At 55.1% G+C, this 13,429-nt stretch overlaps 1 protein-coding gene across 2 annotated transcripts in view; it reads left to right on the top strand.

Moving 5' to 3' along the window:
* Positions 1-281: 281 nt before the first annotated feature.
* Positions 282-13,429, top strand: part of ST3GAL3 (ST3 beta-galactoside alpha-2,3-sialyltransferase 3) — a 200,384-nt gene continuing 187,236 nt past the window's right edge. The window contains exon 1 of one of the 2 annotated variants that reach the window (XM_026853479.1): positions 282-498. The gene's annotated coding sequence lies outside the window, so the exon portion shown is untranslated. Of the gene's footprint in view, positions 499-11,135; positions 11,232-13,429 lie in introns of those variants that run through there. The other variant, XM_026853480.1, reaches the window with a different exon arrangement.

Below are 13,429 nucleotides of genomic sequence, written 5' to 3'. Positions count from 1 at the left end.
TCTTTCCCCAGGACCCCAGCTCCTGCACTGCTGCTCTGGATCATGCTGCCCGAGGCAGCTGCCTGGGGTCCCTCCTACCTTTGTCCCCCAGCCCCTGTCAGTTTGTGAGGGCAGCCCTGATGTGCAGACTCTGCAAACGAGCAGCCTCCAGTCGTGTGCTGGCTGTGCTGTGCTGAGGCTGCACGGATGGTTCCCAGCGAGAGGTGCGGGGCTGGGGCTGTGGGGCCAGTGCCTGGGGGCTGGACTGTCCTAATTTCTCACAGCAGATCCGCACGCCTTCTCCAGTCAGGCTGGAGCACCTCAATCCTTCCTCTGGGAGCTACTGGACAGAAGAGCCCTTGTGCAGCGTTTTTGGGAGGTGCCTGATATGTGCTGGGGGAGACTTTCCCCTTCCCAGTGAACGGATGCCTGGCTACAGCTGGGCCCTGCCCGGTGCCTCAGAGATGTTTCGGTCTTGCCCCTCTCCCAGCGCAACCTGTCCTGCAGTCCTGCAAGCAGGTGAGATGGCTCAGGTCTCTGCTCCCTGGCAACGCTCTGCAGGGGCTCTGGGAGCTGCCAAGGGTCCTGATGTGGGGAGTGGCAAGGCAGGCCTGTGCCTGGAGCGTGTCCCTCTGGGAGGTGCTGCCCAGCCGGTGTTGCCTTTGCCTTGGCTGTGCTGGGAGTGTTGCCCTGCTGGCCTGGGCTCTGATGAAAGCACAGTGTGGGGTGGCGCTTCAAGTTTGGGGTCAGTGATGCTTGTGACATCCTGGGGACACCAGATGGGCTGGGATGAAATCAGTGTGGGTTGGCTGTGGGCTGGAGCAGCAGGCGGGCCCTCTTGGACAGCACAGCACCAGGGGACGTCCGGATGGAGGGAGTGGGTCTTGTGGCTCAGGGCAGGAAGCAGTCACGCTGCCCGTGGGCTGGGCTGGGTGCACATGGTGGGTCTCCCAGTACCTGCCCAGCAGTGGTGATGGTGGTGTTGGCTGCAGTGGGCCCTTAAGCTGGTATCCTGGAGGCCAGAGGAAATTGAGCTGTGTCTGCGTGCTGCCGGGAGGGATGCTGCACCAGAGGACAGGGCTGCCCTGAGCCCTCTTCTTCCACAGTCCTTGCAGCTGCACACGAGCTGGCAGAGGGCCTACGTGGGTGCTGATGTGCTTCATGTACCCCAGTGCAGTCATGCACAGTGGTGGTGAATGCAGAGGGTGCTTCAAGTCTAGTGGCTGAAAGCATGTGAAATGTATCCTGAAGGCAAGTGAGTAAGGGCTCGTGCTTGAGAGGGCTGCTGGGCTGGACGGTCAGATCTTGTGCCCTGTGTGCTGCTGCTTTGGGAGGAGGATCGACAGATATTTTGCTGACTATCTGTGAAGCAAGAGAGAGGACATGGTTACAGAGGGACAACATGGATGCTGATGGGATTGGGGTGCCAGGACAGCTCAGACAGCAGCTGGCAGAGCAGCTGGGTAGGAGCTTGTCAGCCCCTGCGTGATCCTGGGCTCCTAATCCACATGTAGGGCTGGATTCTGAAGAAGCCTGCTGCCTGTTGCAAAGGCAGTGCTTCAGGGCCAGTGTTTACTCTGCCACGGTGTGGCCTGCCCCAACCATGGGCTCCTCCTGGGTGGCAGCTCTCGTGGGCACGCTGGGCTGGTGTGCAGCCAGCTTGGGGATGGGTTGGTGAACCTGCCACCATCTGTAGAGTAGCTCTGACAGGGCTGTGTTTGCCTTCCCAAAGCAGCCCTCCCTCCTGCCTTGACCCGCCAGCAGCCCCAGGATAAGGCATGGATTCTGCCTACTGGACGTGAGTCTGTGTCACAGAGCCAGAGTCTCTGCTTGGGACTGAATTCGTGCTTCTATCCTGTAAGCCATTCCTACAAGAGCTGGCACGTCCCTCCTGGCTCCTCCAGCAGTGTCTCTGCTACTTTTCCCACTCAGTCGGGTTTATTGGGTGAACGATTGCCTGACTGTGTCAGCAGCCATGCTCACTGACTGGCCCTGTGGGCTTGGGACGTGCAAGGATGGAAAGGGAGGAGCTGATGGCTTTGTCCTTTGCTGTCGTGTTACAGGGCGCAAGGCCAGCCCTCTTTCTGGACAGGCTGCAAGCTCAGCCATGCTCCTCTGCTTCTCTGGCTTTTCCTGTGAGAGGAGGGCTGAGCCTGCTCTCCTGCTGCAGCTGCCCCCCCCCACCCCCCGTCATGACTTGCCCTCCAGCTCTGTGTCTCGCTGCACTTGCACCTGCAGAGCTGACAGCTTTGGCTGGCTGGCTGTACTTTCAACTTGCTATGGGGTGTCTGGGCAGCACCCTGTCTTATCACTGTTAGGGGTTCATGGCAGCAGGCTGTCAAACCCCCTGTTCCCCTCTTCCTCTCCCTGATTAGTCTCATGGACACAGGAGGGATGATGCATGTGGCGCTGCTGCTCTCCCCTTGGCTGGGACAGCCCCAGCAGTGATGCTGTGCCTGGCTGGGATGCTCTGTGCCACGCTCTGTCCCTGGCTCGCCTCCACTACAGGGATTACCGGGGCACAGCACAGGATCCCAATACCCTGTACGGGTGCAGGGCAGAGGAGCTGGCGCTGCCCCGGGTGCTCTGGCAGGGACCAGCCATTTCCATCTGCGTAATGGAGACTGTAGCACAGCCACCATCGGCCCACTCCTGGGATATTTTTAGGCCTGGCTGTGCTGATGAGGGAGAGATGACAGGCTCGCTTCGCATCCGGACCACGAGATGCCTCTTCCAGCCGCAGCTGCCTGGTGCGATGGGAGGAGCGTGGGCCTCCCGCAAGGCTGCTCAGGGCCACGGTGTGCTGGGGGCTAGAGCCACAACCATCCCCCCCAAGGAAAAGCAGCACTGCTTGTGTGCTGTGGCTGTGGGCTTGCTGGGAGCTGCTACTGGTGCAGGATACCTCCATCCTTCCCCTCCTGGACTTGCACAGCTTCACTGCTCTCAAGAGAGCAGTTTAATGTATCACCCAGGTCTCACTGGCTCTTGAGCCTGAGGATGTTTCCTGGCTTGTGAAGGAGGAGTGAGGTATCTGATCAGATGATGCTGTGGGTCTGAAGTGTGGGCAGCAACACTCTTGCACATGGTCACTTGCTGTTGCAAAAATGGGGAACCCCCCTCCAGCTAAGGAGCCTTACCTTTCTGCAGGGCCTGAGGCTCAGAAAAGCGTTATGGAGGAAGGGATCAAAAACTCCCCTTTAGGGCAGATCCCTGGGTGGTGACACAGCTGGCACAAAGAGATGAGTCAGAGGTGACTCTGTGGTAAGATGCTGGAGGGGGAGGTCTGGGGTAAGAGACTATCCCCTTGGCCAAGCCTGTCTGCAGCTGGTCCCCCAGCACTGCTGGAGATGCCTGGCATGAAGCAGGTGTCTGGTGCTCTGGACTCATGTCCAGAGCTGGGAGTGCTAGCAGGTGACAGTGACAAACCAGGTCTGTGTCCTGGGTGCTGGCAGAGGGGGAAAAAGCCCAACACTCCCAGCAGTGCTGGGGTCTGTGGCTGGGGCAGAGAAGAGCTGCGCTGGGGCAGGTTCCTCTGCCCAGCTTCACACCAGGGCTCACACCCCAACCCAGATGGGTTACAAGTGCTGGACACTGAACACAGGACTTGTCTGGGTTGCTGTGCAAATCAGTGGTGCTAATCTACCCCATTCACCAGGAACTTTCTGCTCTGAGAGAGGACGTCAACACCTTGCTGTGGTTAGTTTCCCCCATCCCTGTGTTGGAAGGACCAGTCCTGCTGCAGGTGTGAACCTCCCTCGACTGGTTACTGAAGCCTGGAAAGCTCCAGCCCTGAGCAGCCACCTCTGCCTGGCCCTGTGGACCTGCCAGCCTGCCCCAGTGTAGCTGTGGTCTAGGTGATGGCCTCAGAAAGTTCATACTCCCTCCACTGTGGCACAGGGAGTTGGTTTCTAAGGGGAAGAGGGTGGGGAAGCTTTGCTGGAGAGCCTGAGTTCTGTCCCTGCCTTCTTGCGGCTGGCTTGGGGGGGGGCTGCAGCTGCCTCCGAGCTGCAGTGTGTGGGAAATGAGGGACCTGCTGCCCTGGCTGTCCCCTGTGGCTGCTGGGACAGGGGCAGAGTTCTCCATGGCTGGTAGCTCTGCACACACGCTGTTTAGGACCCCCCTTGCTACAAGAGGATGTAGTGTTCCTCTAGTCCTTTTCTACTTTGGGATTGTGCGAAAGCTGGTGATATACCCAGAGAGGTTTGGTGTGCTGCAGCAGCACCCCCTCTGTCTGTGTCCCCTGCCTGGGGCTGGCAGCTGCCTCTTCATGGTTGCTGTTAGCCTGGGTCCTGCCAACCCCAGTTGCGCTAACTCCTTGTTAGGCACAGCAGCTGCAAGAAAACACAGGTTGCCACAAATGCTGAATCTCTAAAACACAGAGTGTTTGTGCCCCTTAGAGCACCAAACCTTGGCCATGTCCTGCAGTGCCACACACACAGTCCCTACACCCTCCTGCACTGGCCCTGCTCTGCCTTATGGCCCGCCCTGTGCTGGGTGGCTCCTCTCCTTCCTTCTCTTTCTCAAGAGGGAGCAGATAAGCCTCAGCACCCAGGAGTGGGGCCAGCACTGGGACACAGAGGGCTGCATTGGCTGGGCCCCTGCTAGCTCAGCACTTCGTGCCAGGCTCTCGTGTCCATGGATGGAGCACCTGCACCAACAGCTCTGGCACCTCCTCCCACCACCTTCCCAGGGACTGGCCCTTTCCCAAGCACCATGCTTGCCCCAGTATTGGGTGAACAGGTGGTAGGATGCTGCAAAGAGTGATTTCACTCTGGGCACAGGGCTGTGCAAATGGGGAGGTTTTGATGTCCCTTGGTGCCTCACAGTGGGTTTTGAGAAAGGGCACTCGCCCCCACAGGGAGTGCAGCCTGCTGCTTTGCAGACAAGACTTGCCCTGGGAGCTGCTTACCATGGCAGTGTGGCCCACCAGCCTGCAGTACGACTTGCACAGGCTGTGTTGCAAAATTGGTTCCTTTTTCAAGAAATGGGGCCAGCAAATGTGTCGTGAAACGACTTAGTCCAAAGAAATGCGCTAGTACTCATGCTATCAGTTCCACCTCAGTCTGGCAAAACAAAAAAAAAAAGGCACATAGCCATGATTTTTGTCTGAAACTGTGACAAATGACATCATGAAATTTCAAACAGGGCGCAACTCAGCTGCTGCAGGAGCACAGCTCACCTGGGACCAACACTGGCTCCCAGCCATTTCCTCAGGGCACATGAGGAAAAGATCAGAGTGACACAAATGTGGAAGGTTTATAAATCTGAAGTGGGGACTGAACCAGCAGAGCCATGGCCTGCTGTGCTTATGCTGTGGGTTTTGGCACCAAGGCACTTGGGCACGTGTGGGAGACCAGTAGAAGCAACAGAGCTGGTTGCTGCATTGCTGGCGTGCTACTCGGGTTCAGAGGCTTCAGTTCACCAGGCATCAGGGAGCAGTGGAGATGCTATGGGGTTCAGGTTGAAAAGGCTGGAAAGGGGAACCTGTGGCCATGTGGCTCCATCACCACAACGGGCCAGCTGAAGGTGCACAAGGGCTTGCTTGCTCCAGTGCAATTAAGCACTGAAAGTCCAGTCTGGAAACACAGCATTCCCTGGGTAAAGGGCTGGCAATGCTCAGTGCTGCAGGCAGCCTGCCTGCAGCTGAGTGCAGTATAATGCTGTGGAGCCAGGTCAGGCTGTCATGCCTGGTTTTAGAAAAACATGTGCATGAGCAGGAGGAGCAGGTGAGTGAGATTGTCCTCAGGCTAAGCCCCTCTGCACCCTCCCCGGTGCCTTCTCTGTCATGTGAGAATCAGTCCTGGCTTCTTCTTTGCTGCTGGAGCTGCTTGGACAGATCAGGAGCAATGAACCTAAGGATGTGTACGAATCAGGGTGAAACAGCAAGCATGACCAGGCAGCAGCCCTTCTTTGTGCCCAAGCCACAGGTATCAAAAAATTAAATTAAAAGTTGAGACCATCTAGTCTTATTTGTGAGCTGCTAGGTGGCGGGGATGGCTGCCCTCGCAGCCTTCAGCGACCATGCTGCAAAGAAAAGTACTTAATTTCAAGGTTGAGTTTTTCTGCCTTCAACTCCTCCTCACCTTCAGATCCCTCACTTCCCTCTGCCAGGCTAACACGCTGCCCGTAGCAGTGCTCTCTTCCCCCCAACAGTGAAGAGACCTTCTCCAGGGGCAGTGGAGTAGCCCACACAGCCTTATTTTCTGCATTTCCAAGCCTTGGCTCCTTTTTTGTGCTGGTGTTGCTGCTCCTCAGGATTTCTGTGTTGGTTCTGAAGTTTGGAGAGCTGGACCAGACATCAAGCTGGCTTTGCCAGTAGAAGCACAAGCACTGCCATGTGTCTGCTCAGAAATCCCCTCTGTGTGCCTCTGGCTCATGGCTCTTGGAGCCAAGGTGCTGAGATGCAGGCTCATAGCAGCAGTTGTGTAGGGGGACAGCTCTCTCTCTTGGCTTTTTTCATCTTAATCCCAGCACCTGCCCTTCTTTCCATGAGATCCTCCACCCTATGGTACAGCCTGTCCTCTCTGGTCCCAAAAACCTTCCTTTGCAGCCCACTGCTGTGCTGTGGACTGTGATCATTTTATCAGGCCGTTCAGGTCATGCTGTAGAAGCAAGCAGCCTGTTCAGTATTTTATCAGCCACAAATGTATGACTTTATCTTGTCATCTAGACAACTGATTTAATAAAATGGTACTTGACCAGGAAACAGTCACTGGGGGTCTAGGTACACTGCCTGTTCATGTCTTCCCATTCAGACTTGGCTCACTGACAGGTCTCAAAACCTACCTGTCAATGTACATAGTTGTTAATCTACTGTAAACCTTATTAATTCTTCAAAATACATACTTCTAATTAAAATCCTATGTCTTGCTGATGATAGTGGAGAAAGCAAAGTGTACTCTATAGATGCCTCTGCTCTCACCAGTCAGACCTTTCCTTTTGCCCAGCGAGGAGTTTCCCTGCAAGGTCCGTGCTGTGTAATACAGCACTCGGGATGCTCTCAGCTGTGCTTTTACCTCCCCAGCAGCAGTCTGGGTCTCTCTGCTGTTTCTCTGCCCATTGCTTTGGCTCTTTGAATTACTCTGGCCTCTTGTCAGTCAAGTATTTGTTAAACATTAACATGTGTGTTTAGGAGGGCTGATCTTTAGGTCATCAAAATGTTGTTTGCAAATTACCTGGGCCTGTGGCACGAACGTGGCTGGTTTGGGGAGCTGCAGCCTCTCCTTGTGCCACTGCTGTGCCAAATTCCCTCCCCTTCACAACAGCACGTGAGATGGGGTCACCCCTGCCATGCCCGTTTGAGAGGAGGCAGTGGCTGGATGGTACCTGCCTGCTCTGGCTGCTACTTTCAGCTATTTTTAGGGCATGAAAAGGGACAGGGTAATGCCTGGCTGGAGGGCTCAGGATGAGCCCATCGGGGTTCATGGCCATCACAACCATCTCTGAAATTCAGGTTTATTCAGCAATGATCACAGAAACTCAAGGGCAGCAATCCAGTTATGTGCTTCTGGCTTCAGAGAGGCAGCACAGGCACAGCCAGAGCTGGGCTCCTTCCAGGTTCCCACAGCACCGGCACAAGGAAGCACACTGTGACACCCGACAGTGGCACGTGGGCTGGGAAAGATTCCCTATTTCACTCCCAGGTCTCAGGCAGGCTTCACTGAGGGGGCTGCTGGGGAGAAAGAAAACCCTTCGAATGGCAAAGATATAAAGACTATTTGAGCTGTTTTCTTTAAGGGGCAGAATTAAAGATGGAAACTCCACCCAGTTTATTATTTTTGAGAGGCTGTTTTCGTGCTATGCAGCCTAGTAACTAGGCGGTGCACCAGATTCCTCAGTGACTGTTGTCACTGAGAGCAGGTTGGGTAAAATGTTAAGAGGCATTGTGAAATATTTCCCCGACATCACACTCAAACCAGTCTGGATGCCAGCAGGCACCACTTGGTTCTGCTCTCTCCTCTCTTTCACAGCACAGTAACCTACTGAGGGCTGGGATCTGCTCCTGCAGAGCTCGCTGGGGTTCAGCAAACCTTCCTCCCGCCTGCCAGGCTCAGGTCCCTAAGCCCCCCCAAATGTGGCACCCCTCTCCCCTGAAGTGGGGTCTGCATCCAGACCTCAATGGGCTACAGGAACCTGTATCAGCATGCTGGCAAGAGGAGACATGGGCTGCCCAGGTTAAACAACCACTAGCAGGAGAGAAATCCCACCAGACTCTGCCTGCAGACAGTCTCTCAGCCCCCTGAGGACCTGCAGGCATGGCACCACCTTTGCAGACTGCTCTGGGACGATACTGGAGAGGCAGCCATGATATCCATGATCCTGGGACAGGGTGAGGGAGGTGTGTGGGAATGGAGGTGTCCCGTTCCCTCCAACTCCATGCATCAGGGTCCTGGATGTGCAGCTGAGACACGTGCTGGTCAGCCCAGGTGGCTCTAACCTGCCAGGAGTGGATGCAGAAAAGATTTGTGACAATCCTGCCTGAATGCTTAGTCTGATGCTGTGGCAGAAAGGACCAACAGAGCCCTCTCAGACAGAGAATAAAAAAAGGTGGATTTAATCCCGTGTCAAAGCATTAGGGAGGCTCATTGTGGGATTCTACATCTTGAAAAGGATTCAGGAAAATCAGAGGCTGTTAGAGCAGAAATGCAAAAAATCGCTTGAGGGTGGGAGGAAAAGCCTGGCAGTAAGAGAATTAAGTGACTCGGTATATTTAGCTTATCAGAAAAATAGATGAGAGGGGGTTTGCTTGCAGCATATGTGTAGTGTCACAAAGACAAAATGCCAGGCTCTGAAAGGCTCTTTAATCAAGCAGAAGGCAGAACAAAATGGTACGTCTGCAAGCTGAAGCCAGACGCAGTGATGTGGGTTGCTCTTCTGAACGTGAGGGTGAGGGACTCCTGAAACAGACCCAGAAAGGTGGGAGTCTCCAACGCTTGTCTTCAAATCAAGCCTACCTCCTTTCTTGGAAAATATGCGTGAACCAAACATAGCGTATTGGAATTAATGCAAGGAGCTGAACTGTTGAGTGGTGCGCTGGCCGGCTGCTCGCACTCGCACGGCCGTGTGTCGGGTGGGACCACTGGATCATTTCATCTGAGGAAGACCCTGCGAAGCCTGGTCCAGTCAGGCAGAGTGCTCGGGGAGCCGTCCAGGCAGGCTCTGGGTGTTTACCTGCACCCGTAGTGGTAAGTGTGGCTCTTTGCTGTTGAAAACATCTGGAGGGTGGCAGGATTTTTCAGCCAAGTTCAGTTTGTTTTAACTTGTTTTGTGTGGGCCTGCTGCCGATGCTGTTTTAACATTTTCTCTTCTTAGAGTAGCCAGAACACCAGAAATGAAAAGTGCTGTCCACAGACTGATCACGCTCAACACAGAGCCTGTGTTTAAGAATAATATGTACTGAGTGTGTGAGATTAAACAAGTTTGGCCGGAGAGATAAAGCCAAAATATGAGTATGTTACAGCCCAGATTGCATTTCCCAAGCCTGTGCATCAGCAGAGGTAATCATTATCTAGTCATTACTGGAAAGAGATCTTTGCTGTGGTATTTAGTGGTATTTAATTAGTAATAAAATGCTACATTAATTAGTATCAGGTCTGATTTGATGACATGTAATTTGAGGGCAAGGATTACAGTGCGCGTATTAGAATGAGAATTTTTATAGGGCAGAGAGTCAAAATGAGATTAGCAGTCTCGCTACAGAGTGAGTCCAGAGACTGACGTGTGTGTGTGTGTTTGGCAACTGATGCAGATAGTTACAACAAAACTTTATTTACTGATGGGAAAAGAACCTGTAGCTGTTATTTACCTTTATGTGTCACTCCATATAATGTGTGGCTCAGCCACCATGAAAGAAAAAAGCAAGCAGGCATCATTTCAGCAGGAACGCCTTGTGCTGCTCAGCACCACATGTGACGTGCATTTGCAGAGCAATTTTGGCATGCCCCAGGCGGGCTCCTTCTAGAGGAAGGGAAGGAGGAAACTTTGCTGATGGTCACCCTGATGTGCCCAAGCCCCACCGGGGACGTGAGCGGCTGAACCAGCTCCTGGCCCCTTGCACAGCTTTGAACCAGGTGTGTATATGTGCTGAGGGCACTGGTTTATGTCTAAACCAACATGAGCACCCCAAGCAGCACGCAGGGTTGCTGTAGAGACATGGGATGTAGGACCCCTTACTGCCTACTCTAGGCAGCGACTGGTCCTGACTGTCCTGTGTTGTCTGCTAACACAGCCATCAGCCATGCCCTTTGCCAGAGCCTTTTTTTTTTCTTAGCTCGTGGCCGGCATTGCTCCGGGAAATGCTCTGCAGACACGTGGACAGCCACGGGCTCAGTGGGTCAGCCGCAAGTGGGTTCTGTTGAGTAGGATGGGCTACAGGTCTTACCCTTTCATTTGGTCAGTTTGGCTTTGAAAAGCTCCAGAGCATTCTGGAAAGCGACACGGCAATACGATAGGATTTAATCAGACTTAATTATTCCCCTGCTGTCGATCTCCTAGCAACATCCAGCTTGACATCTGCCTGCGAATGAAACGTGTAAGCTAAGTAGGAACATGTTCAGACTGAAGTCCTGCTACTCAAACCAAATCACTCCACTAATCATTGCCTTAATTCATCACATGGCTGTTAGACAGCTGCCAGGAGCTGGTACCTGATTTCCAGAGATGCACGGCACTCGCCTCTTGAGTTTCTTCCAGGCTGGCAAGGAGCGTGACTTCATCCTGGGCTCTTTCCAGCACACTGACACCTGATAACAGGGGGTAGAGTTTCCAAGTGACAAATGCAGGCTCAGGGGCAAGCCCCAGCCTTGTCGTTATCTGGCTTCCTGCTGTAGGTCCCTGCTTATCTCGTCATCAAAAGCAGATCACCCGCTCTGCCTGCAGACCGCAGGCTTTAAGCTCTGAGTGCGCAAGCAGTAGAGCCGGGGCAGTTTAGGTGAGGTTTGAGGATGGTTGGAGCAGATGTGGCACGGAGGTGGCAGGCGTCTCGGGCAGCGCCGTGTCACCGGGGCACAGGGGGTCAAGGCAGGGAGAAGAGACCCAGCTTACACGGATGAAGAGTCAAAGAGGATCAGGCATAAAGCAAGTGTTTGTAAAGCAAAACGGCTCCAGCCAGACGTGACGCAGTGCAGGAGTCGGTGGGGTTACTGGAGGAAACGAGCCCCGTGGCTGAGCCGGGGCCAGCAGAGGAGCCTGCCCAGCTAGTCCCTGGCTGCTGGCTTGTGGTGAAGCCAGAGGGAAGGAGCTGCCTCAGCCGGGTGAGAGTGACCAATGTTCTGAGTGGGTCAGCCCTGGGGAGCTGCAGGTTGGTGCAGGCAGCAGCCGGGGGGGCAAACCTGCAGGTGGATGGGGCTGTGTGGATGTGATCCTGGGCCCTTTCCACCTACTTGGGGGTATATTTGGTGCTGGTGATACCTGGGTGTTGGCATGAGTCTGTCTCCTGTGCTGCATCTAGAAGTTGTTGGTATCCGAAAAACCTAATAGGATGTTAGTGCGGCACTTGTCTCCCCCGTGTCTCTGCAGAGGAGCGTGACAGCTCTGCCAGCCGGGCTGTGTGGGTGCCACGCTTGTGGCCAACCTGCATTGACTTCACTCGTGCTGCACTCAAAGTGGGGTTTCTGGCTGTGAAATGGGGCTGTGTGAGCCCCTGCCAGCTCTCCCTGCAACCTGTGTGGGCTCTGCCTCTCACCGAGAGCTGGGGAGCGGGCTTGGGCAGTGCTCAGCCAGCCCTGCACCATCCAAGGAGCTGTCAGCCAGTCGGCATTGGCACCTGGGCTTGTCTGCAGTGGGAGCTGCCACCACACTGGACATGATCTTAGCTTCCCTTAAACTCACGTGCCTTTTTGTTTTCCCTGTGTTATCAGTGACTCATGGAGAGTGGAAACAGGAAATCTTCGGGCTGCTTAGCTGTCCTGAAGATGCAGTTTTATCCCTTACAGTCTCTTTCCTTTCAGATGACTTTTCCCTCCCTGTGCCTAATAATTTCCCTCTTTATCATTCCTTCCCTGTGCTGCCTTATACTTGTGTTTCTCACTTGCCCTATGCCTAATGAGTGTTGGGGTACCCAGCAAGGCTGTGGGACCAGTGGCTGTGGGAAGCGTGAGGTGGGGGCTGGCCCCACCACTGCAGTGTTCATGTGGCAGCTGTGCAGTGGGAAGGCGGAGACAGTAACGTGATGGGAGCTGCATGCCGAGGGCCGTGCGGGCCCGGCTGCGGGGTGTGAGTTGTGCTGTGCTGTGGGAGGGCAGCTGATGTGTGCAGCCCAGTGTGGTCCTCGCAGCCTGGTGTGGTCCAGTGGTGGAGGCTGTGCGACACTGGGAAGCCCAGGGAGGTGACCCAGTGCCATGCAGTGGCTGGGCAGGATCTTGTTGGGTATGTACTGTTGTGAGAATCTGCAGAAGCTGGAGGATAGTGTGAAAGTGGTGACCCTGGGCAGCGACTGGGTGCTAAACTGGGCTGTGTGGTATGGCTAGGTGCAGTGTGATGCAGTGACTGGAAGCAAGACAGGCTCTGTGTAGTGGCTGTAGGCTAGGCTGGGCAGAGCAGCGCAGGGGTTAGAGGCTGTTCTGAGCAGTGCTTAGAGGTTGGACACTGCAGTAACTGAAGGGAGATACAGTGCACTTCAGTGCAGGGACTCGAGGCTAGGCAATGCCCTGTCGCTGTTGGGGTGCAGCAGCTGGATAGGAGGGAGGTGTGGTACAGTGTGACAGCTGCAGTGACTGCAAGATTTGGCAGTGTCTTGGCTGGAGGAAGGTGCAGTGTGGTGCAGAGCAATGAGACGACACGGAGCCTGACAGGCAGTGCAGTGCTCGGAGGGGTCCTGCCGTGCCATGCCTGGAGGAAGGACGGTGTAGGGGAGTTCTTGGAGGCACTGCAGCCATCTGGAGGTGCCACTGAGTGGCGGGGAATCGGTTTGAATGAGGAGTAATGCCAGGCAGAGACTGGGAAAGTGCAGAGCTGTGCCCTGCAGCCACTGGAATCGGTGGGGTGCAGCGCACTGATGGAGGGGGGCAGCGTGGTGCAGTGACAGGGGAGGGGGAGCAGTGCGGTGCAGTGATGGGAGAGAGCAGGGCTGTGCAGCGCCGTGCAGCGCAGTGATTAGAGCAGAGTGGTGCAGTAATTAGTGCAGTGCGGTGATGAGAGCAGTGCAGTGGTTAGTGCAGTGCGGTGCAGTGATCAGTGCGGTGCAGCGATCAGAGCGGTGCAGGGATCAATGCGGTGCAGTGACCAGGGCGGTGCAATGATCGGTGCGGTGATCAGAGCGGTGCAGGGATCAGTGCGGTGCAGTAATCAGTGCGGTGCAGTGATCAGAGCGGTGCAGTGATCAGTGCGGTGCAGCGATCAGAGCGGTGCAGCGATCAGAGCGGTGCAGGGATCGGTGCAGGGATCAGAGCGGTGCGGTGACCAGGGCGGTGCAGTGATCGGTGCGGTGACCAGGGCGGTGCAGGGATCAGAG

Source organism: Athene cunicularia (genome assembly GCF_003259725.1).
Source record: "Athene cunicularia isolate RWA chromosome 8 unlocalized genomic scaffold, athCun1 chr8_part1, whole genome shotgun sequence".
Classification (NCBI taxonomy): Eukaryota; Metazoa; Chordata; class Aves; order Strigiformes; family Strigidae; genus Athene; species Athene cunicularia.
Note: the sequence above shows the minus strand (reverse complement) of the source record. Positions and strands in the feature narration are given on the sequence as shown.